The sequence below is a fragment of the Triturus cristatus genome, chromosome 7 (genome assembly GCF_964204655.1).
Source record: "Triturus cristatus chromosome 7, aTriCri1.1, whole genome shotgun sequence".
NCBI lineage: Eukaryota > Metazoa > Chordata > Amphibia > Caudata > Salamandridae > Triturus > Triturus cristatus.
Window position 1 is genome coordinate 1757376604 of NC_140590.1, and position 26219 is coordinate 1757402822.

At 47.8% G+C, this 26219-nt stretch overlaps 1 long non-coding RNA gene across 2 annotated transcripts in view; it reads right to left on the reverse strand.

The window, feature by feature from the left end:
* The window catches only part of LOC146813011 (uncharacterized), a 36327-nt gene extending 11595 nt beyond the window's left edge, over positions 1–24732 (reverse strand). Inside the window, exons 1-4 of one of the 2 annotated variants that reach the window (XR_014966005.1) lie at positions 24641–24732; positions 24444–24534; positions 24293–24366; positions 23791–23901 (exon numbers count right to left, since the gene is read on the reverse strand). This is a non-coding gene — a long non-coding RNA (uncharacterized LOC146813011). The remainder of the gene's footprint in view (positions 1–23790; positions 23902–24292; positions 24367–24443; positions 24535–24640) is intronic. The other variant, XR_014966004.1, reaches the window with a different exon arrangement.
* Positions 24733–26219: the final 1487 nt, after the last annotated feature.

Here is a 26219-nt window from a genome sequence, read left to right on the forward strand (position 1 = left end):
GCAGCCGGATCGGTGTTTCCAGCCACACACAGAAGCAAGCACAGCAGAGCAAGGAGTTGGCTCTGGTAGCTGTGACCACTTTCAGAGATATAACTGCACGTCAAAATTCAGAATCATATGAAGATAGTACTGTCCGCTCAGGCTCAGAGAATAGCATGACACTTTTTCCCAGTGTGACGCCACAAACGGCGGATAGTTTATAGGATATGCAAATGTCTCATACTCTTTCTCTTAAATAAGCAGGCGCTGTGGCCCGGTGTGGCAATGGCACAAAGACTCCAAGATGATTATATCCTTTTGTTATGGTATTTTATGTAATATATTTTCTATTATAATTGTCCTTTTTCTGCTCTGGCTCGGAGGAGTCTCAAATGTGGGATTTTCTTCTTTGATGGTTTTGGCTGCCAGTCCCTCTTTTGCGAATGCTAATGTTTGCTTAGTAACAGTTAAATGTGTGTTATGTTTAGTTTGGCTTTGTTTAGTTCACCAACAAGGCCTGGTATTCAACTTAATAGGGGGGTTATGGGCTCTGACATGATGCAATTGCTAAGTCTCACTAATTTGGTTGGACCCCATCTTGAGACGTATCAGATGCGAATAGACAACAATGCACAACTTAGACACATATAACGTTATCATATGGAATGTCTGTGGTCTGGGATCAGTATATAAGCGACACAGGGTTTATGCGCAATTGCTGCGACGAAAGGCGCACATAGTTTTCCTCCAGGAGTCGCATCTGACAGATCTGGAAGCCACAAAGATGCGTAAAAATGGAGAGGACAGGTAATAACTACTAATTTCTCGGCCGTCACCAGGGGGGGGTAAAAATATGGATAAGAGGAGGGGTCCTGTTTGTCATAACAGATAAGCGGGTGGACACTCAGGGTAGATATGTATTTTTAAGGGGTACTTAGGATGGAAGACCTGTCATCTTGGGGAATGTATATGCACCAAATTTTGATCAAAACAAATATTTTTTATGCCTGAATTCAATATTAGCGGGCTGGGAGGCACATGGATAATTGGGGGTGACTGCAATGCTGTCATGGATATTGGTCTTGACCGCTCACACCCTCCCCTAAATGGTACGGTAGCTAGTAAACAAGCGGATGCTCTGCGTAGCTGGGTAGATGGCTGGTTACTTAATGATGTATGGAGACAGAGGAATCCATTGGGTCCAGAGTACTCCTTCTATTCCCCAGAGCATCAGCTGCATACACGAATAGATAGGCTACTGTGCTCCCATAGCTGACCAGGTGACAGATACCACCTATCTGGCCAAGACTTTCTCTGATCACAATTCATTAGAGACTGCTATTACCTGGGGTAGAATACCCACACCGGTAATTGGCCCCAATTACTAGAGGACATAGTATTTCACAGTACTCTCTTCACAACACTCCAAAACTATTTTTCTGAAAATAAAAACACCGCATCCACTATCCTGATTAAGTGGGACGCGCTGAAGATGGTTATTAGAGGGACAGCGATTAGCGCCACGGTAGGTGCAAGGCAGGAAGTTCATAAGAACCTAAAGGTAACTGAGGAAAGGTTGACAGTGCTTGAACGAGAGGCGGTGCATGATCCCGATAAGCAGAATAGCTTGCAGGAGGCATGTATCACACAAGCGGAGCTGCTGGAAACACTCCGACTGATTTATTATAGCTTCTACACTCAAATAAAACATTCAGACGTGGATAAATCAGGTACCCTAATAGCCAAATTAATTAGGAACGACCCGCCCACTACCATCATCAGCCATATCAACCTGCCTGGAGGGGACACAGTTTGTTCACAATATGTCATAAACAAGGCCTTTTGTGCATACTATGAGGCGTTATATGAGGCACCACTACCATTGGACGGAACACATATTGATGACTTTCATGCAGACCTAACATACCCACAGGTCCCGGCGGATATGGGGAACACACTATCAGGACCCATAACTAGAGGAGAAATTAAGGCAGCTATTTCAGAGCTTTCACGTAATAAAACGCCAGGCATGGATGGCTTACCAGTGGAATTCTTTGAGGCTTATTCGGATATAATAATACCCCAACAGGAGGAAGTATATAATAAATCTTTTGAATTAGGACACCTACCCAATACTACGGTTCAGGCGCTGGTAGTGTTGTTGCCAAAGCCAGGTAGGGACATAGGTGACATGTCGGGCTACCGCCCCTTGTCTTTGCTATCCACAGAATACAAGATAGTAAGTAAAATCCTAGGAAACCGGATCCAACCATATTTAAACAAACTAATCCACATTGATCAATGTGGATTTATACCGGCACAAAGCATATCACTAAACATACGGAGATTACACCATATAATGTCTTCGGATCTAGCCCCTTATCAGTAAGCTGGGTGCATCACATTAGATATGCGGCAGGCATTTGACACACTGTCCTGGGAATATATGTTTAAGGCCATCGCACGCTTTGACTTACCCCCCGATTATATTAAATGAGTGCGTTTACTATATGAAGCGCCGACGGCCAGGGTCGGGTCCAGAAAACATATCTCGCAAGAATATCATGTCTATAGAGGTACACGACAGGGCTGCCCCTTGTCGCCAATACTATTTGTATTAGCGCTGGAGCCACTAGCAATTAGGTTGCGAGCAGAGGCGTCCCAGTGCGGTATCCCTATTGATACTCCCATACACTTGGTATCGGCATATGCAGACGATTTAATTATTTACGTGACGGACATCCTGGGAGGATAGAACCCAAAGCCAAGAATATTAAATTGCTGACTTTGAGAGGATTTCTGGATTAGCAATTAATGAATCTAAATCAAACGCTTTCTTCTTTCATGATCAGCCCCATCCGGACACTGTTCTTTTTGGGAGATTAACCTTACAAACGGCCGCATACTTTTTCAAATATTTGGGTATTAATATCTATCACTCCCACGAGGACATGCTAGAGGGTAATCTAAGCAAAACTATTAGAGGGATACGATCTCAGGTGGCATTTTGGACTACGCTGCCTCTCTCTCAGTCATGGGTAGAATAGCGATATCTAAGATGGTGGTGTTTCCACGTCTATTATATTACTTTGCCAACCTGCCATTGGCGGTCCCCCCGTCTATTTTTAACACTTTGGATACTATTCTGTTGGACCTTATATGGGGAACAAGACGTCACAGAATGAGCCTTAAGAATCTACAGATAGATACGTGAGGGGGTGTCCTGGGTGCACCGGACTTTAAAGCCTATTATTATTCCTGCCAGCTGCAGTGGTTATCCTACTGGACGACAGGGCATAATTTGCAGGAGATTGGCTATACCTCGATACACCTCGAACGTTGCCTTCTACATACTCTATTACTACCTCACAGGAAAACCCCCCCGGCCTTACCGCCACTGCTGGTACACAGCAGCGGACTGTTGGAAGAAGGCTTTGAAATATACATCCAACTGCAGTCCTTACGCAGGTAACATCCCGCTGGTGGGGATACCACAAGCGAGTGTCAGATTACGAAACAGGCGCTCAGTCTGTGGTTGGACGCGGGGGAGGACATGATTGGGTCGCTCTTCGGAGGCGGGACGCTTATGGACCATGACAATTTTATATAAGAAACTGGGGCTCCCAATACCTTGTACGTTACACATGCTGCGATATTACACTATGTCAAAAAGCAGTGGTCCCCCAATCGGGTGGAACCCCAGACACATGAACTAGTTAAAGCGCTTTATATTATGGGTCGGGGAAGCCACCTTATTAAATGGTTATATTTGAGTATTCGCGTACATGTGAGGCTTCCCCTGGAAGCTCTCCGAGTGCAATGCGTGACAGATATGGGACGGGAGTTCATGGACAGAGTATGGGCAGATATCTTAGACTACCGCAGGAAGATACCACGAAATGTAAAGTTTAAATTTATACAATGCATGATTATACACCGAGCTTATCTGACACCACAGAGATTGCAGAAGATGTATCCGTCCACTACCCATCGCTGCCCTAGATGTCAATTGTTAGAGGCCGATCTACTCCATATGCCATGGGCATGCCCGGGACTGGGAGTTTTTTTTGGGGGGAAGAGTGGTATAAACTCTTGAGACAGTAACCCACTTTGCTGTAGGGGATTCGGCGTTGGTGTGCTTACTTGGTCTCCGTAGACGCAGACCAGCGAAAAAAGTACAGTTGCGTTTTCTAGACTTGGCGTTATTGATAGCCAAAAGATCCATCATCGTGCATTGGAAATCTGCTAAGGCTCCTTCATTACATATATGGCATAACGAATTGGTTAGGTGGGCGGGGGCTGAAAGTGCATCCCTGCGTAGGGAGGAAGCCAGGGGACTCCGGAAAAGCCCAATATCATTAGAATGGGATATGGCACTGTAGGCCTTCAAAGGAAGTAGCCCAGATGGTACATCAGATGTTCCACAATCACAGTGAGTGGATACAAATCACAGGCAATCAGGAATATATCACTCTGATTGGGGGAAACCTCTTTATGCGGAATGGGGCTTGCCTCACTCAGGATGCTGGAAGAGACGTAAACATGACTTAGGAGTTATTATAATCCGAGCCATGGGAGGGGTGGGTGGGAATAGGGGGGAGGGGGGGAGTTAATGGGTCGCAATTAAAGCACTGTCATTTATGTTATTGACACAATTACACGCAATAATATGTACTATATCGGAGATTATGTACTAGACTACACAAAATGGAATGGCACTGTAGTGGGTATGTTGAAATCATAAGTAGACGTTCCTTGTATAACCACTGAATAATGATGAAGAGTTTTGAAAACTGGAAAAACGCAATAAAGTTTGTTTTAAAAAAAATATAGAGCTGGAAAGGCATTAGTTATGCAGGACATGCTGTGGCCAGTTTAGCGTAGTGATTCAGGACTAGTAAGACCGTAAGAAAAGACAAGCAAGAGCTGACAGCTGGTAAGGTGTTAGTGACTGAGGACAAGGTAGTGCTAGTAAAGTGCTCGTGATACAGGACAAGGCAGACCTGGTATGGCATTTGTGATATAGGATAATACAGAGCTAGTTATGCATTATTGGTAGAGTACCAGGCTGAGTTGATAAGAAGTACTGAAAAAGAGGTGGCTAGAGCTGGTAAGACTGCAGAGATACAGGAGCAGGCAGGGCTTGTCAGGCATTCATGCTACAGGAATGGATAGAGCTGGTAAGGTCGGAGTGATACAGGGAGTTAAAGGAGATCTTTGGGGCCTGTGGAACTAAATGGCAACTAGGCAATTCTTGCATCAAGTATAGCCTTTGTCCCTGAATCCATAGAAACCAGATAATACAGCAAGCTCCCTGGTGCACCAAGAACCTATTTAAAATGTCATCTACCGGGAGCATCAAGTTTGAACAGCTAAGCTTGCATCTATACATTGGTAGAATGGTATCTTAAGCTAGTACACGTCCCACTCACAGTATAACGAGGTCCAAGCTCTGTTATTTGAACACAGAAAAGTGATGACAGTTTTATTTTCATTAAGTATACATTTCCTAGTACCATGGATAAAGATGCCACATACAATTAGACTCTGGGCAAGGGATGGTGAATAGTTTGCTTTGGCTGCTGTGCTTATGGGTTTATGTGCATTTAGGATAAATAAAGATATGTGGATTTCTGGTCTCACTCAAATGTGTTGGCAGCCCCTCCCAATGCACCTGTGTAGGGAGACTGGGACAGTCCTGCACTCATCTCGTGCAGCACTCAGTCTCAGCTCAAAAGATCACACGAATGTGTCAGCAGTTGCGTTCAGAGCAGGGGCCTAGCTTGGTCGGTAAGATTGAGGGCGATGTGCTTTGGATTTTCTGACAATCAGACTGGCATTTAAGGTTTCAATACATTATACAACAGGCAGGGTGCATGAGATGGGCCTAAGGGGCAGTAGAAAGGGAGAGGAATGCAGATTGGTAGGAGTACTAAGAGAGACAACACAATATTTTGTAAAATAGCGAATATGTTTGAGGACTTTCAAAACAGAGAGGGAGAGAATGTGTGTGCATTTGTGTCTGTGTATGTAAACAGCCCTGGTGAAATCTAGCTGACTGAAAGCACTTGTACTCAACTATTTATCTGAAAATAAATGTATTAGGGGGTGTTACACCCCACACCCCCCCCCGAAACGTCGCCTCAACTTTAGAGAATAGATTGTCTTTTGTGACTTCAGTCTCTTTGCTGGGGGCGCTGGTAGATAGATTTTGAGGCAGTTTACTAGGGGCCCCTGCTGACCAGCATTGGTGCTAACTGGGCCCTCATTTTTTTTTTTTTTACTTGTTTTTATTGGCATTTGTTAGTACAGTTGTTACATAGCAATATTGGATCGCAGTGTCATTAAGTACATATTTCCAGTCAGGTGATATCCATCTGGACAGTTATAATTACTTTTACTTCAGTTATATGCAATGTAACAGGTGTTTGCCTTATCATGGAACAAACCAGGGAGGGGGGGGAGATCAAACTAAGGGTTGTCATGGACTATCAAAGGGGGGCCAGCCGGACCATATCACATGCGGTTCATCAGGTAACTGGTGAAGCAACACAGTGGGAACCCCTGGCCGAGGGTATGATTATGCAGGCGGACATGCAGCAAAGGTGTGGGCACCGAAGCAGCGGGGATAGGAACCCAACCGCTCCCGGGCAGGTGTGAAGCGTTAGGGGGGAGCGTCATTCGAGTGGGTTGGTATCGCGCGTGACTGCGTAGCGGTAGGGGTGGTCGCATTCGCGCCCTGATCAACTAGGGACTGGGACTGTTTAAGTTGATGTAGCAAAAGCGCCCACTCCAAGGAAATCAGGGTTTTACGTATGCCCTTTGCTTCCTCCTCTCGCAGGGCATCCTCCTCAGCCGCGGCCCACTTGAGCACCGCCCCCCTCCATGCCGCTAGCGGGGGGCCCGTAGGGGAACGCCAATGTATAGCTATGCAATGTTTAGCCAGGAGGTGCGCCAAGGAGACAAATCGTATGGGCACTTTGTGCCGTTTCTTCCGGCCCGTTATTCCCAGCGCGCAGCACTCCCCTGTGTCTAGATGAGGCAGCCCCGTAAGATCTTGGAGGGTCCCGTGGATAGTTGACCAGTAGGTCTGGATATCTGGGCACATCCAAAACATATGGAGGAAATCTGCGTCTTGTGCCTGACAGCGGGGACAGAGGAAAATTGTATCGGGATAAAAACGCTGCAGGCGTGCTGGGGTCAAGTAGGCCCTGTGTATAATGTAAAATTGTATGTTTTTGAAACGGGCATTCCTAGACACTTTTTGGGGGAATTCGAGTGCCCTTTCCCACTCATTGTCGTGAAATGCCCGTCCCACCTCCTCCTCCCAAAGGGTCCGAAGGGGTTCAAGTGATAGAGGTGTCAACTCCCGGATGGATTTGTACAGCCAGGTGGTGAGGTGACGGCCCCGTCCCATTCGCAGGATCATGTGGAGGACTGGATGCGTGGGGGGCTCCCCTAATGTGAGATCATAGTATGGTCGAAAGTGGCTGAGGAGCTGACGATGCCGCAAGAACTGTCCTGGGGGAGATCATAATTATCAATGAGTTGCTGGAATGGCCGAAGATGTCCCTCTTCGAATAGTATTTCTGCTTCGGTGACATCCCTAGATGTCCACTCCCGAAGCATGGCAGGGTAAAGAATTGGGTGTTTTTGGGCCAGCCCGCCAGTGGAAGTAACGGTGAATACGGAGGTCTGTCTGGTGTGAGGCGGTGTATCCGCTGGATGCACCTCCGGGCCACCTCCACTTGGAGGGGGTAAGTCCCCGCTGGACGGGATCCCGGCACGAGCAATCGGCATAGTTCCGGCGTCGGTATCCAGCCTACAGTCGTGTATGTTTCGGACGTGTGCCTGTCAGCTGTCCAGTAGGAGAGCCATTGAAGCTGCGCCGCTAGGAAATAGGCCTCGAATGAAGGGGCTCCAAGACCTCCCTGTGTCGTGGGCAATTTCAATTTTGCCAGTGCGATTCTGTGTCGTCCCTTGCCCCATATCAGGGATCCAAGGAGGGTGTCCAAGTCTTTGAAGAAAGAGCGAGGCGGTATCACTGGAAGATTAGTGAAATAATAGAGTAAGCGCGGGACCAGAACCATTTTCGCAAGGGCCACTCGGCCAATCGGGGCCAGCGGAAGATTCCGCCAAAACCCGATGATGGAACGTGTAGAGGCGAGTGCCCGACGGTGGTTACCCTCGTAGACGTCAGTGGGTGAGTGATATAGGCGAATCCCCAGATATCGGGGGCCTTCGCAGTCCAGCTGAGTCTCTGATCACCAATCCATACCTCCCGAGGGACAGAATCGGGGTGTGGGGGATACACCACAGATTTCTCCCAGTTCACCGTCAAGCCCGAAGCTTCAGCGAACTCGGTCAAGGTGATCCCGAGTAGGGTGAGATCCGCTGTGATGTCCCGGATATAGAGGAGGAGATCGTCGGCGTACAGTGAGACACAGTGCGTGGTGTCCGCGAGTGGTATGCCCCAGTCCTGCCCCTCCCTTCAGAGACGGATAGCCAGAGGCTCTACAGCCAGCACGAATAATAAGGGAGAGAGGGGGCAGCCCTGTCTGGTACCCCTGTGGATCGTGAATTCCAAAGAGACACGACGCCCAATGCGGATTCGGGAAGTGAGCTTAGTGTAGAGAAGGCGGGTGTAGGCTATAAGCTTGGCACCAAGGCCAGCACGCTGGAGAACCGGGAACAGGTACTGCCACGTCAGGGTGTCGAAGGCCTTCTCGAGGTCCAAGATCAGGCATGCCGCTCTGGGGGAAGCGGTCACCAATCTGATCCTGGATGTGGAACAGACGTCGTATGTTCTGGGAGGTATTTCTGCCTGGAACAAATCCGCATTGGTCAGCGTGCACCAGTGGACACACAACCCGGGAGTATCTTTCTGCCAATATTTTCCCTAAAATTTTACAGTCGGCTGTAAGGAGCGTTATAGGTCGATAAGAAGCTAACAGCTGTGGGTCGCGGTTGGGTTTCGGGAAAGTGACAATCACCGATTCTCTCATGGATCTGGGTAATTCGCCCACGCGCAGTGCTGTGTCCAGTACCGTCAATAGACGGGGGGTCAGCAGAGGAGCGAAGGTGACATAGTATTCTAGCGGGAACCCATCCAAGCCCGGGGCTTTGTTTCGGACCAATGTACGTATGGCATGTGTGATCTCTGAAGTATGTATCGTCGTGTCTAGGTCATTTTTCTCTGCGGCAGATATCTGAGGTAGAGGGTCGAGGAAGCGATCGATCGTCCCTTGCCTCCATGCTCGAGGGCCGTTATAGACCTCCGAGTAGTATTGACGGAATTCCTGGAGAATCTCGTCCTGGGAGTGTACCAAGGCACCTCGTTGCGTAATTATGGACGTGATGGGCTGCAGCTCCGTATCTTGTTTAGCTAGCCACGCCAGCAGCGAACCCGTCTTGTCGCGATCTTTGTGCATACGAGTCGCATATGCCCGGAAGTTGTACCGCCGCATGTCCGCCCACGCTCCCTGATACTCCGATTTAGCATGGGCAAGCTGTGTTGCCGCTGCCGCCGATTGGTCAGTGAGTTTTGTGGCGCTAGCAAGCCGTTTTTCGGCTTTATCAAGGGCCTGTTCCAGGGTGCGTTTCACCCCGACGCGCTGTTGAATGCAGTTTCCCCTGGCCACCACCTTAAAGCTGTCCCATTCGTCCAGGGCTGAGGATGCCGTCCCCGCATTGCGGGCAAAGTATTCTCGGATACTACACTCTTGTTCATGCGTGAAGACTGGATCCTTCAGACAATCGCGTGATAGGCACCACGTGGGGACGGGGGGGTGTGGGGGTCGCCATTGAAGACTCAGCAAATGGGCGTCATGGTCGGATATGACTCTGCCCAGGTAATCTGTGTGACGGACCTGAGGGAGCACCGCTGCAGTGCATAAAAAACGATCTAGTCTGACTCGGAGATTGTGAGTAAAAGGAGTACATGCGTGTATGAGGGTGATGTAGTCTCCATGCATCTGTGAGTGACCAGTGCGCTACCCATGCCTTAAATCTATCGATTTGTCTGTGAGTAGGGGAACGCGGCAGTGGGGGGCAGGAGCGGTCTAATCCGGGATCCAAGATACAATTGTAATCTCCCCCGAGTATCCAAGGTACATGTGTGAATTGGGCTAGGATTTTCGTGAGTCTGTCCCAAAACTTATCTTGGTCAACATTCGGAGCATATATGCTTCCCAGTAGGACGGCTTGCCCGTCCAGCAGTCCCTCCAACAGGACAAACCTGCCCTCCCCGTCTACCACCCGCTGGAGCTCCCGGAACGGAGTACCCGGTCGAACCCAGATCAGTGTGCCGCGGGCAAATGATGAGTAGGTTGTAGCGCATACAAGGCCCCGCCACTTCGCCTGTACCCTGCCCACTTCCGCTACATTAAGGTGACATAGTATTCTAGCGGGAACCCATCCAAGCCCGGGGCTTTGTTTCGGACCAATGTACGTATGGCATGTGTGATCTCTGAAGTATGTATCGTCGTGTCTAGGTCATTTTTCTCTGCGGCAGATATCTGAGGGAGAGGGTCGAGGAAGCGATCGATCGTCCCTTGACTCCATGCTCGAGGGCCGTTATAGACCTCCGAGTAGTATTGACGAAATTCCTGGAGAATCTCGTCCTGGGAGTGTACCAAGGCACCTCGTTGCGTAATTATGGATGTGATGGGCTGCAGCTCCGTGTCTTGTTTAGCTAGCCACGCCAGCAGCGAACCCGTCTTGTCGCGATCTTTGTGCATACGAGTCGCATATGCCCGGAAGTTGTACCGCCGCATGTCCGGCCACGCTCCCTGATACTCCAATTTAGCATGGGCAAGCCGTGTTGCCGCTGCCGCCGATTGGTCAGTGAGTTTTGTGGCGCTAGCAAGCCGTTTTTCGGCTTTATCAAGGGCCTGTTCCAGGGTGCGTTTCACCCCGACGCGCTGTTGAATGCAGTTTCCCCTGGCCACCACCTTAAAGCTGTCCCATTCGTCCAGGGCTGAGGATGCCGTCCCCGCATTGCGGGCAAAGTATTCTCGGATACTACACTCTTGTTCATGCGTGAAGACTGGATCCTTCAGACAATCGCGTGATAGGCACCACGTGGGGACGGGGGGGTGTGGGGGTCGCCATTGAAGACTCAGCAAATGGGCGTCATGGTCGGATATGACTCTGCCCAGGTAATCTGTGTGACGGACCTGAGGGAGCACCGCTGCAGTGCATAAAAACCGATCTAGTCTGACTCGGAGATTGTGAGTAAAAGGAGTACATGCGTGTATGAGGGTGATGTAGTCTCCATGCATCTGTGAGTGACCAGTGGGCTACCCATGCCTTAAATCTATCGATTTGTCTGTGAGTAGGGGAACGCGGCAGTGGGGGGCAGGAGCGGTCTAATCCGGGATCCAAGATACAATTGTAATCTCCCCCGAGTATCCAAGGTACATGTGTGAATTGGGCTAGGATTTTCGTGAGTCTGTCCCAAAACTTATCTTGGTCAACATTCGGAGCATATATGCTTCCCAGTAGGACGGCTTGCCCGTCCAGCAGTCCCTCCAACAGGACAAACCTGCCCTCCCCGTCTACCACCCGCTGGAGCTCCCGGAACGGAGTACCCGGTCGAACCCAGATCAGTGTGCCGCGGGCAAATGATGAGTAGGTTGTAGCGCATACAAGGCCCCGCCACTTCGCCTGTACCCTGCCCACTTCCGCTACATTAAGGTGACATAGTATTCTAGCGGGAACCCATCCAAGCCCGGGGCTTTGTTTCGGACCAATGTACGTATGGCATGTGTGATCTCTGAAGTATGTATCGTCGTGTCTAGGTCATTTTTCTCTGCGGCAGATATCTGAGGGAGAGGGTCGAGGAAGCGATCGATCGTCCCTTGACTCCATGCTCGAGGGCCGTTATAGACCTCCGAGTAGTATTGACAGAATTCCTGGAGAATCTCGTCCTGGGAGTGTACCAAGGCACCTCGTTGCGTAATTATGGACGTGATGGGCTGCAGCTCCGTGTCTTGTTTAGCTAGCCACGCCAGCAGCGAACCTGTCTTGTCGCGATCTTTGTGCATACGAGTCGCATATGCCCGGAAGTTGTACCGCCGCATGTCCGCCCACGCTCCCTGATACTCCGATTTAGCATGGGCAAGCTGTGTTGCCGCTGCCGCCAATTGGTCAGTGAGTTTTGTGGCGCTAGCAAGCCGTTTTTCGGCTTTATCAAGGGCCTGTTCCAGGGTGCGTTTCACCCCGACGCGCTGTTGAATGCAGTTTCCCCTGGCCACCACCTTAAAGCTGTCCCATTCGTCCAGGGCTGAGGATGCCGTCCCCGCATTGCGGGCAAAGTATTCTCGGATACTACACTCTTGTTCATGCGTGAAGACTGGATCCTTCAGACAATCGCGTGATAGGCACCACGTGGGGACGGGGGGGTGAGGGGGTCGCCATTAAAGACTCAGCAAATGGGCGTCATGGTCGGATATGACTCTGCCCAGGTAATCTGTGTGACGGACCTGAGGGAGCACCGCTGCAGTGCATAAAAACCGATCTAGTCTGACTCGGAGATTGTGAGTAAAAGGAGTACATGCGTGTATGAGGGTGATGTAGTCTCCATGCATCTGTGAGTGACCAGTGCGCTACCCATGCCTTAAATCTATCGATTTGTCTGTGAGTAGGGGAACGCGGCAGTGGGGGGCAGGAGCGGTCTAATCCGGGATCCAAGATACAATTGTAATCTCCCCCGAGTATCCAAGGTACATGTGTGAATTGGGCTAGGATTTTCGTGAGTCTGTCCCAAAACTTATCTTGGTCAACATTCGGAGCATATATGCTTCCCAGTAGGACGGCTTGCCCGTCCAGCAGTCCCTCCAACAGGACAAACCTGCCCTCCCCGTCTACCACCCGCTGGAGCTCCCGGAACGGAGTACCCGGTCGAACCCAGATCAGTGTGCCGCGGGCAAATGATGAGTAGGTTGTAGCGCATACAAGGCCCCGCCACTTCGCCTGTACCCTGCCCACTTCCGCTACATTAAGGTGGGTTTCTTGTAGTAGAAGGATGGATGCTGTCTGACGCTTCGCGTAGGCATAGATCGCGTAGCGCTTGCGGGGGGTGTGTAGACGGCGTGCATTTAGCGTGATAATGTTAACGTCTGTAACACTCGTCCTCTGTGCCACATGTAGTGTGTCTAGTGTGCGGGCCGGGGGATATGCCGATCTGAGTGGTCGGTGTATGGGGTCCTAGGGGTTCGCTGCGCGGGTGATGAATAACGAACCAGTGATCCCGGCCGCTGGGGCGTTTGATCTTGCGGGTGTAGGGTGCCATGACGAATGGGATGTGTAAGAACTGGGAAATAAACAGTACGCTGGGGTATGGGAAACAGTCCCAATGCAAAGGACTCAACGTCCAAGAGACGGTGTGTCCAAACTTCTCCCTGTAACTCCGGGGGAAAGAACCTGTTCTATATGTTGGGGGGTGGCGACATGAAGCTGCACGTCCATGCGTCTAACAGGCATGGAAAAGGATTATTACGCGTCACTAGGAATGTGCCAAGCTCGACATCCGCAGTAGTGGGTACATATTGAAGATTACTCGTAAGGATGGAAATTAGGCAGTCTATTGTTCTTGGGCGCCTCACGGTGAGGAGGGAAATGCCTGTCCATCTAGCAGCCCTTCTGCCGTTTGTGGAGTGACCCTGGGGGGCGCCACGGAGCCCACTCCCGATGCGGTGTCATCACTGTCATTTTCACCCTCTGATGAAAAGATGTGTGGAGGGCGATCAATTGATTCGGTATGTTGGGTGGAGCGGAGATCTATGACAGCCTGCAGCGCTTCTCGCCTCTCCTTCATAATCTGTTCCAGATCCGGCGAGTCGTGGGTGCCAGAAGCTACTTTCATCTCCACGTGACGGGGCTTCATGGGACGCTTTTTGGCACGGAAAGTGTTGTAGGGTGAGCCGTTTCTGGGGCGGGTATCGGGCGTCCGTGTGCAGTGCTGATCCGCCCAATCATGCGCCGCCTCGGCAGTCGTGAAAAAGACTGAGGAGCCCTTGTAGAGAACCTTGAGGCGAGCTGGATAAAGTAAAGCATACTGCATGTTATTATCCCGCAGCTGCCGCTTAACGTTCAGAAAAGAGGATCGCTGTTGTTGCACCGCTCGGCATAGTCCGGGAAAATCATTATCTGCTTGTCCTCTATTCGAAGTGGCGCCGCCTGCCGTGCCGCTCGGAGCACTGCATCTCGATCCCGGAAGTGAAGGAATTTAGCGAGCAGTGGGCGGGGGGCCGCTCCAGGAATGGGTTTCCAGGACGGCACCCTATGGGCTCGTTCAAGCGAGAAAAACGCTGTTCGGTCCGCAGCTGGGGTAAAGGATTTGAGCCAAGTGTCCAGATAGTCTATGGGGTTTGCCCCTTCAATCCCCTCCGGCAGCCCACCACCCGAATATTGCAGCGTCTCGAGCGGCCTTCCAAGTCCTGTGCCCGTTCCTCCACTGCAGTCAAGCGGAGTGAGGATTCCCTGGAGTGTCTTTTGATGTTCTTTCAGCGTGGGCTGCATTTCCTCCAATGTCCGTTCCTCCGTCCGCACCCGATCTGCCAGCTTGCGGTGATCATCCCGGAGCAAATTAACTTCCGTCGTCAAAGTGCCGAGCCGCTCCTCCATTGAGATCCGGGAGAGTTCAATAGCTGCAAGGACTTTATCTAGTTTGTCCGAAATGGAGAGATCCAATGAAGGCGCGGTGTTGGGGGACCAAGTAGAAGTTTTTGGCATCTTTTCTGGGGCGGTCTCCGGCACCGCGCTCTGCTGCGTGGACCGTGGTTTCCCCATCGCTGGTTGGCTTGAGGGAGGTGGGCTAACTCCTCCGGGCGAGATCCGTAGGTCCCTCTGGCCACAGCGCCGAATCCGGTGTAGGAGGTGGGGAGGGGCACCCGGCTCAATTGCGGCCCCCCAACAAAGGGCGGGTAGTCCCAAATATGTGCTGGGTTCTCGTGTCCGCCCGGGGGGTCCATGTATGGAGCAGTACACGCTGATCTAGGCGGAGGAAGCACCCCCGTTAGAGGGGGGGGCCACCAGTGGAGCGTCCCGGTCGCTGGATCACCCCTCCACCATGGCGTCCCCGAGCCAGATACACGGCGACGGCACACTGATGATGCCCCAGTGGATTGCCGGTGCGTCCTCGTCACAGGTAGAAATTACAGCTGCCGCCCTCGTAGATCATGGGCCACTGTGGAGGGAATGCAGTGGAGCCACGCAACGCACGAGCGGCCCCGCCGAGGTCAGGCAGGGGGTGCGCTCAACTGGTAAGGAGGTCTGGGGTCACAACGTCACCATCCCTGGTCACGGTCTCCTGCGTCCCCACGTCACACACCTTTCACCCCGTGTACCTGCAGTGTTTGGGGGCACTCCGCCGCGTCCTCCACCAGGGGGCTCTCCACCACCGCAACGTCCCCGAAGGTAGGAACTCCCGCTGCAGGCCGCCGAGCCACCCAGGCGGCTATGCGGAGGTCAGGCGACACCTCTCGCGCCCGCCCGGGCAGGTCCAGAGCCCCCGCCGGCGAGCAGCACTGCCTCGTTGCCCCCTCGGTCCCAGACACAGCGGGCCATCCGGCTGTCCAGTGGGGGGGACGAGGAGGTGGGGGAGGGGAGGCGGCCAGGTCTGCTCCCGATCTCCGTAGGGCGGCCAACTTCACGAGGGGGCCGGCTCGTCTCCGCACCTCGGCCGGGTCTCCAGGGGCTCGATGGGTCCGAGCCCCGCCGCGGGCAGACGCGGCTCCTCCACGCCCTCTGCTTTGCCTCCGTGCCGCTGTCGAGCTGTTTACGGGGCCGCCGGCGCCATCTTGGATATCGCGGCGCAGGAGATCCTCCGCCTCGCGGCTCCGTCCGAAAGGCGCCCTCTCCGGTGTCTGCGAGCCTCCGTTGTCACCGCACCCCCAGCTGTGCCGGTTCCGCCGGATCTGTGGCCGGCTAGCAATCCCAGTGACGCTCTCTAAGCATCGGCAATGCCGCCCGAGACGGGAGCCTCAGTAAACCATGTCCGCCATCGTGGCCGCCGAAGCCACGCCCCCCTAACTGGGCCCTCATGATAGAAAATGCCAACTCAGGAAGAAAAACCTTATTGAAAATCCAACACCCAGATCAGATCACAGAAGAAAAAGTATCCACACTGCATTGCGCAATTTGACTAGCCATGGAAGAAAGTAAGTTTGTTTTTAATGTGTTGGTAGAAGTTTGTGTACTACCACACAAACTGTTTGTGTACTACCACATACAATTAAGCTGGTAGCTACAAATTAACCTAGAACATTTTAAGAAAGAATAATTTGAATAATTGTAACATTATTAGAACACATTTTTCTTATAAAAGTTATAGATTCAATGATTTTCTAATATTTAATTAATTCCAGTCAGGTGTCAAAAGGTAGGTTGAGGTCAACTACAAATGCTCCTTCACTCCCGCACACAAATTAGTGACCAGAAAAATTGACCTTGATTCCTGAAACCATAAAAAATTCGCATTTTTGTGGAACATTAACAGAGTGAAAAATGCTTTTATACCCAGAATTTCATATGTACAGGTTGATAGTATGTGATCAGTTTTGAAACAAATTTCCTATGATGTGTAGAAGTGTGTTTCTCTAATGTATGCAAACTAGACCACACTTCTGTGCAAAACGCCATTGTGTCCAAGATGAAAGTAATCTCTTTCATTTTTTCAGTGCTTCCTCCACCCCTCCACACAACCTTTCCCGACAAGCTCCAAAACCCAGAGCCAAGCTGAGATGTATATAGTTATTTTCCACTGATATTATTGTTCTGCTCCTGATAAACCTTCCCTGGTTTAGCTGTAAATTGTAACACGTTGCAAAGTCTTTTACTGGTTCACTGAGGCCTATTTATTCACATAACCTATTATTGTTGATGTATCTTATTTTGTTGGAGCATCTCCAGATGAAGTTAGCATAGAGGGTGCTGAGTAATAATTCATATAGTGGGTTAGTGCTTAGATGTTGATTTAATATGGAATTTTTCTTTCATGTGCTCTGACTTGCTGAAGAAATGCTAGATATGTTCACACCATGAAAAATGTGCAGAAAGTTTGATTTAATATGCAAAAGTAATATATAAACAAAGCCTCGATTTTTGTGGGTGAGTCTAAAGTCTTTCCTTGAGATAGAGTTGCTGCTAGGGATGCTGTCCATTTTTAGGTCTCGCTGAGTCAGCGCGCATGCGCTGCTCGGAGAGACATTTTCTATCTGAGTTTTCAAAGTGCTGCTGGCTGGCCTAGCGCTTGCGTGCACGTGACCATGTACGCGCGCAGCCGCCAGCTTTCAGCCCCGCACCGCATCGCACACCACTCGCCAGCCTACTTTGGCCATCACGCGCGCTCGCACGCACCACTCGCTCAGCGCGTGCGCTTGTTCTACTTGTTTTACTTGTTATTACGTCCTTCGTCTAAATTGCTCCTTAAATGCCTCAGTTGGCCTCCTGGCCCCCGCCGCTACCGGGTGCCTACGCCTACGTTCTGCCTTGTGATCACGTCGCAATGATAATTAGTGGGTTAATATCCGACGTGTGGGGTGACTGCACCCTTCTGCTTTTTTTCCATTCACTGTATTTCTTCCTGGACTGCTCTTATTGACATTTCCCATGGTATTTGTTTCTGCTTTACAAGTGTGCGTTACTACTGGTAGGAGAGCATCTCTACGGAGCGCGCGCGCACTTTTTCTACTTGTTTTACTTGTTATTACGTCCTGGGTCTAAATTGCTCCTCAAATGCCTCAGTTGGCCTCCAGGCCCCCACCGCTACCATGTGCCTACGCCTACGTTCTGCCTTGTGATCACGTCGCAATGATAATTAGTGGGTTAATATCCGATGTGTGGGGTGACTGCGCCCTTCTGCTTTTTTTCCATTCACTGTATTTCTTCCCGGACTGCTCTTATTGACATTTCCTATGGTATTTGTTTATGCTTTACAAGTGTGCGTTACTACTGGTAGGAGAGCATCTCTCCGGATTTGGAGGATACAGACAAGTTTACCATTCATTCATATGCTAGTGGTTGCAGTGTCATCCAGTTGCCACAAGAGGTCAGAAAAGTCATGAGCTATGTTCAGTATCTACCACCGTTTGTATATGAAATGTGCGACTAATTATTTAACAAGCATTGGCATAGCCAATAGGTCTCGCCTTTGGGACCTTCTAAGTGTTTTGCCATGCAACAGTTGGTGTTGTACCAAGGATATTGTGCTGCATAACTAAATACTTATAAGGTCCCAAAAGCGAGACCTATTGGCTATGCCAGTGCTTGTTCTATTTATTTTGTTGCCCATTTGAGAATAATTCTAGATTCTTGCATACTCTATATAACTGTGCTTTTGAGTGCTTTCATGGCATCGAAGCAGTAGTGCTTTACTTTTACATTTTGTAATTTAACTTTTCATTGATCTAGAATTCAGTTATTGAGTGGCCCTATATCAATCTTAAACTGGAGATATTTAATGACTTGTCAGTCAGTCAGTCATAAAAGCTTTATTCGATGATTAATCATAAAAGCAGAAATCCATTACACAATAAATTACCAGTTATATATAAAAAAATATTTTAAAAAAAGTTATAAAAGCCATAGGAATAAAAAGAACAATAATAAAATACATGGAATCCTACTCAAGACTATATACCAATGTGCAAATAGAAGCAGATTTGACAAACCATTATCAATCAATACGAAGCCGCAATTACATTTTCTCTTCAATATACACCGATATGCAAAGGATGAGAAAGAAAGGTAAACAATTCAATATTCATAAATTATGATGCCACAATCACCTTTGATCTGATTATCCATGCCCATCCTAAAGATTTGGCTTTAGCTATTAGCAGCGGAAGCCATGTTTCAGTGCAAATTAGTCTAAGTGCAACCTCGCATTTACGAGTGCCCAGAAGACGACAGATAGGGGCCAGCCAAATACGCTGTGAAATTATATATGCTGGACACACAAATAACAAATGGGCCAAGGACTTTGTGGGTGCATGGCAAAGGGGGCAGGACATATCCGCTAGTAACCCCCAACTTGCTGTAAAAGACTTAACCAGCAGTGTACCCACTCTTAGCTGGAACAACAGCTTCCTATCAAGCGGCTTCTTAACAGTACATTTCTTATCTTTGTGATTGTTTAACCATCAAAAATTGGCCTGTCAAGGTCGATGGGTCACTATTCCTGAAGATGTTGGCTTCCACCCAACCCCAATATCTTTCCTTCAATTGGGCTTTCGAGGGAAACCGAACATCTTCAGGATTCTCCCAAAGTGCGACCAATGCCGATGTTTCCTAGCATTGATCTAACATACTGTAGCCATTTAATTTTTTTTAATTGGTCAGCTCTTATTAGATCTTTAAAAGCCTCAGCGTATGAAGATAATTCTGGACTCGTCCAGATTCTTCGCCAATGCAGTAAAGGGCGTAGTCTGGCACTGTCAGCCAATGCCTTCCTACCCAGATCACTGAGTAGTGGCAGCACTGGTGTACTTTGGGGAAGATTTGTAAGTTTCCGTAGAAAAGTATTTTCCGCTATAGTCAGTTTAGAGAGGTTTTTATGTCCCCATAACTCAGCCCCGTAAAGGACTGCACTGATGACTTTCATATTGTAAATAGTCATGACTGGGCTAACCGGTTTTGTATAAGATGTATTGTACTCGGCTATGAGAGTACCAGCAAGCTGACGATGTTTCAATGTAGCCACATCCAATTGCTTACCCCATTTCATATCCCTCTGTATTACGACCCCAAGATAATTGTATTCTTTAACCTGCTCCAGTGGACACTTATTCAGCAGCATCGTTCCTCTTGAGGATCTGTGGGGATTAAATGTCATGTATTTTGTTTTAGAGACATTTATCTCTAATCCTCGTAGCTGGCAAAATTCCTCAAAAAGAGATAGAGCTCGCTGTAGGCCGCTCGGTGTTTTTGCAATTAGCAATGTGTCATCGGCGAACATAAGGATTGGAATCCTTACACCCGCTAATTTAGGAGCATCCGTTGGGATACCCTACAAGAATTTTACAACCCCATTGATAAAGATGGAAAACAAAGTAGGGGCAATCACACAGCCTTGTCTCACACCTCTCTCAACTCTAAAAGAGGAAGTAACCTGGCCCTGACTTCCCCATCTTATTTTTGCGTAAGTATCCTGGTGAAGTCTAGCTATGAGGGCCAATAGAGTGTGGGGCATCTTTAGATCTTGCAGTACTCACCACAATCTATTACGGGAAACATGATCAAAGGCTGATTTCAGGTCTACAAAGGCAACATATAAGCTGCCTTTTTCCAAAATCACCGTTTTCCAATAAAGTAGTGTAAGACGAAACGTTTGATCAATGGTGCTTGTGCATGCCCGGAAACCAGCCTGAAAAGGAGATAAAATATCTTGTTCCGTAATCCAATCCTGAATTTTATTTAACACCAGGCGTCCCATGATCTTCTGGGATGAGTCAATTAAACTTATCGGTCTATAATTCCCAGGTAATGACTTGTCACCCTTTTTAGGTCTCGCCTGACCCAGCGCATGCGCTGGTCTGGCGAGACTTATTGAGAGGGCTCCAAAAAGTGCTACCAGGCCAGCCTAGAGCTACAGTGCATGTGCGCGGGCGCGCGCGCCGCGCTTTAGCGCGATTACTTTCACTTTCGCCGCTTTGATGTTTGATCGCAATCACCAATCAACCAATAGGTCTCGTTTAGCTTTTTGTCCCTTGTCTTGTTAGGATTGCCTCAGCTTCTGGTTTAGAATTGTTGTTTATTAATGGCCTCCGGCCCGGGGAACCTACGCGCAATTGTTAATGCGCTCCCTGTGTGGGGTTTTCTCCTCACCTCACTACTGACACTCGCCCCTTCAGGACTGCGGCTTTGGTGGCTGCGTGATATCTTATTTTTGTCCTCCTCTCTTCACTCAATCTACCAAAGGCCGCCTGCATTTGGTGCTTGTTATCTTTTCACACCCCGCCCCCTCGCTGCTTTCAGGACTGCATTTATAACCTTAACTTCCAGAACAGGTCTTGTGTCTTTTAAGGCCTTTAATTTTAAAATGAGAATGCACTATTTTTGTTTTCCAAGCATGTTTTCAGGCCGTCTACCTTCCGTTTCCGTTTCTCCTCTCCCTCCCTCCCTCCATCCGCCCTTCCCGTTACTTCTCCCCCACCCAGCCCATGCCTGTTATGTTTGTGCACCTCCATGAAGTCATGGGTTTCGACAGGGAACAAAGATTTCTTCACTGTAGTCCCCCTTACTGTTTAGAAAGCGCGCGGACGTGGGTGTGTGATCACGGGCTGGGATGGTGGCACTGGTGTCCTCCCAAGCCCCCCACCTACCCCCTTGCAGTAGCCCCTCGACCTAGGCCCTAACTCTGGCTTCTGTGCTCAGCCTGTGTGTTTCTGCTCACTTGACCCCATCAGACCGACTATGGGCACCGATCCTACTCCCCCTGCACGCAAGGGCCCTTCAGAAGAGTCTGGCTGGGGCTTGTATTGTGTTGTAATTCTTTATGTATAGCGCTTAAACACCCAACGAGGCGTTGATGTGCTTATTTTGTAAGTGAAGTAAACACTACGGTCCCTTTTACAATCGGTATTTCCTGATTCGGCCAGAGATATTGTAATCATTCCCGACCCCCCTACCCCTTCACAGTCCGACAGACATTTTACCACCGCTTGATACACATAACAAATCAATGATTGCACCACTGAAAATGTCACACCATCACCCACGGCACTGATGACATCATATATGACGCCAGCAAAGATATTGTAGGCTCTTGGCATGTGTGGATCGGTTTGCTGATCTAATCGATGTCCCCCTCCTGCCAACTGTGAAACTGGCTACTCCAATCCCTTCTGGTAATTGCAGTTTTGGTGACGGTGGCAAACGTAGAGTCATTACCTTCCATGTCCTTTTTACCTTCCATGTCATTTTTGGTAGTGACTAATCCGCACTCGGCGGCTCGGACTCATAATGACCAGGGTGCGGGGCTAACTCGTGCCAGAAAGTGCACGTTTCAATCGTCGTAAGGCAGCTCAGAGGGTAAATGTGCATGCTGTGGAGATCAGCATGCAGACTGTTGGTTACATGTTCCAATCATGTAAATTAGATATATTCTGTGGCTCATATGGACAGATTGGTCCGCTCCTACTGCAGGGTACAAGTGCTGACCCTGACAGGGCCGTTTCAGACCATTATCTATTTACATTCTATATAATGAAAACCATGAAGTCGACTAACTCCACCAAGTAAACAACCCATCGTGTGGGTTGTCAGGGCAATAACGCAAATATGAGTTTTATATATGAAAACAAAAAATTTTAGTCACATATTTAGAAGGATATATAAGGTATATAGATTCGTTTTCCCCTCACCTATGACTGTAAAAGGAGGCTATATTAGGGATGTTTATGAGATAGCCCTTCATTTGACGACCTGTCATAATTATACATGCTAATTAATCCAATGCCCATTTTTGTAGGATTTGCTTCCTGATTTAAGGAAGGGTACATTTAGTTTGCAGCTCTGGTTTTGGTTGGCACCGTAGACAACCAATGCATGAGTGGCATTTCCATGTCATTGGAGTTTGAGATACATATGTTTCCGGGTCTTTACTTTTGGGCCATTGGGCACATGACATGAGGGAGGACATCCTACAGGACCACGGTCCTCATTCTGCTGCCGCAGTGACACTGCTCACATGACCTGAGCTGGGCCCCCCAGTTTAATCCTGGCTCACATGTTTCTCACTCCAGGTCATGGTATTTCACCCTGTATTTGGCCATTATTTGTTAGTCTTCAGTGTTTTCTTCTCTCCGTATACACCCTGCAACGTTTTCTAATCAGGATAATATTTCTTCTTTTCTTTGGGTAATCATTTGGCTTACTTAGTGGGTTAGATCAACTTGTTCAGTTTTTCTTTTTACGCCAGTGCTGCAGATATGGTTTTTGTGGATATTTGCGTTTTAACGTGTTTTTATTTAAATTGTGATTAGATGACCCATGAAATGTCATTGCTTTTTTGTTGAGCAATAAAGCAGTGTTCTTAATAATATTTTGCTCTGATTTCTTCTCCCCTCCCCAAAGAAACAAGCATTTGCAATGCAATTACGCAAGTTTGAGCTATTGGCATTGTAAATGCTAATGCCTTTTATTTATCTTTTGGTTTTTAAAACATAAAATAAAAGGCATTGTCATTTACAATGCCAATAGCTTAAACTCGCGTAAATGCGAGACCTATTGCATTGCAAATGCTTGTTATATATTGGGATTATCTCTGCCTCTTTCCATGACTCTGGTACCGACAGGCATTTGGCAATTTCATTCATTAAAACCAGGATATATCGGTTCCAGTTATCTTTATTGGAAAGGAATATATCAGCTGGAATTCCGTCAGTACCTGGCGCTTTATTTCCCGATAAAGTACACAAAGCAGTCTTGACATCGGCTTCATTAAAAGCCGGGCCATCATAGTAGGTGTATGAGAGATCAAACGTCTCTCTGTTGTCTACAATGTAGAAAAAACAGTATGGAGGAACAAATAGGCCGAAATTATTTGCAAAAGGATACTTTTAATTATCCTTTCGTGTGTATATAAATTCACATTTCATTCTTCATTTTTTTGCTGAGCATGTATAACAAACATATATTTACAAGACACAACCTATGTACATTAAACGCAAGTACGCTACTGTCCAAAAATAAGTATTAAATTAAGGATCCACCTTTCAATAGTGTGGACATCCATGAGGGCATATACATTGCATAGGAAAAACAATATCTCCATAAGTTCAAAAGCAATGCGAAATTCATAAGTACCAACACATTCCAATTTTTTGGAGCCCTCTGTGAAACCAAAATGTCGACGCGGTCGCGTTTCAGCCAATCAATTCCTTTTGGCCTCTTCAGGACAAGGAAAGCAGCAGCAATCTACATGGAAAAGAAGCACACTCAAATAACATATACATTACGCGAACCCTTCTAAACTCGCCTTGCACTGTACAGGTCCTCCACCTCTAACGTGAAACGCAGACAAAAAGTCCCACTACAAATGAGGAGAAAAAGAGAAAAGGAGAAAAAGCCGATTCTAGTGGCAGGAAGTATCTTTAATAATAATACAATACTACCTAAAGCTTATTGGATGTATTAATGTGCTTAAAGGTCGCAGAAATACTCGCTCTATCGTTAACAAAAGTGATTCTGGATACCTTCACCAAACAAACCAACATATCTGCACTATAGAAACAATAAATCTAGACAGAGTAAGACACCGGAAACTAGAGGAGCTTCTCTACGGGGATGACCGGTGTAAAGGACTGACCTCGAGTCGATGGAACCGCTCAGCGAACCAATTGTACTAGAGAGAGTGTGAGTCCAGCCCATCTGTTTTCAATTCTATGGAGAGAATCGAGCAATTGCTAAAGCATTTCTCCAATGACTAAAGAAGCCTCATCTCACTTAATTCTGAATACCTGGGTCTGGTGGCAACGAAGCCCCCTGTCCGTGTTCACAATTCTTCAAAGGGGAGCCGTCCGGCGTGGTGACTAACTGAATAAAAAGACACTGCGCACGAGGAGACAAGAATAAAAATAAAATAAATAAAAGTCTGCTTACTTTAAGAATATCTCAAAAAGGGGGGGGAAAAAATCTCAAGTTCGTATGCGCTTACCTAAGTTTTCTACCAATTCCGAAGCCAATTCTCTCGCTTTCTTCCTCTCACCTATCCCGCAGCGCAAATGGAGTAGTGGGGACGGGATGTCAGGACCTTATTTCCTGGTTGTAAACAGTAACATATGACTAAGTACCTCCCTGGAAAAACCAGGCAGCGAGTCGGCCATATTAGAAGGGAGCTGTACTGAGGCAAAATAATTAAACGCTCCTCTTATATTTCCGAATAGGAAGACGCTATGTATCTGATATTATAGGTGCTTCCCAAACTAGAAATGGTGTGCAACCTTCCTAAAAATACGGAAGGAAAATGAACATCACTAATTCTTATAAAGAGAAATAAATAAGAGGAAATACATAAACAATAAATTATAAGCCAAAGTGAATAGAAGGGAAAAAAAATATATATTTTCCATGTGCAAACAAAGAAAGTAAGGAAACCTGTAAATATCATGGCTCACATTCTAAAAATACATATTATTATACATATATATACATGCATACATCGTGGCTGTACATGTGGAACACTCTTCTGACAGAATTAGATACACTTGTAAATCCTGCATTCAGGGTCTCAGTTTGTTGATGAAACTCTTATTGTATCAGTGCCCAAATTTCATCTCTATCATTTAGGCCATCTATTGCTGTCCGGTATTTTTCAATGAGCCTCGTCTCCTGACGATTCAGGGTACTTTGCAAGATGGTTTTATTCATAGGGCGCATAACTGTCAAAACAGTCCACCTCAATTCATCCTCATTATGTCCAATTTCGACAAAGTGTTGGACCAACAGAGCACCTAAGGTTTTACACCGAATTCGTGATTTGTGTTGCTGAATGCGAAGTTTCACAGCTTGGGTAGTGTGGCCAATGTATGTTTTTTTACACGGACATTCAATTGAATAAATTACGTTTTTCGAATTACAATTCGAGAAGCCCAATTGAATATGTTTTTGATCCCCAATTGTTGTGAACTTAGAGTCACTTGTTTGGGGACATACCACACAATTCTGACATCTAAAATGTCCCTGTACTGGTGGCAGTCCCATCATGGTTCTTACATCACTTTTCGGTGCTGATGGTCTGGAGGCCTTAACCAGATATTCTCTCAAGTTTTTTCCTTTTAGGAAGGAAAAGAGCGGTTTAGCCAACCCTAAATGGTCGATCAACCGCCAATTTCTTTGGATGATCTGCCTCACTTTGTTTGCCTTGGGATTGTAAGTCAACACACAGGTAAGCTGATCCTTCTTTTCTTTGCTCCTTGGTGTTAGCAAGGTTTCCCGAGGTGTAAACCAAGCTCGTTTGAGTGCATTCCTGACCAGTTTTTTTGGATACCCTCTATTACAAAGCTTTGTCCGCAAGGTGGCTGCATTATCAAAATAGTCATTTTTCTTCGAACAATTCCGGCGTATTTTAAGGAATTGCCCATATGGTAAATTATCCTTAAGATGTCGTGGATGCCCTGAGCTATATGCTAGAAGAGTATTTCTATCCGTAGGTTTTGTGAATAAACTAACCTCTAATAGCCCTTCGTTATTTTTGACCCAAACATCCAGGAAATTGATTTGAATTTTGCTTGCAT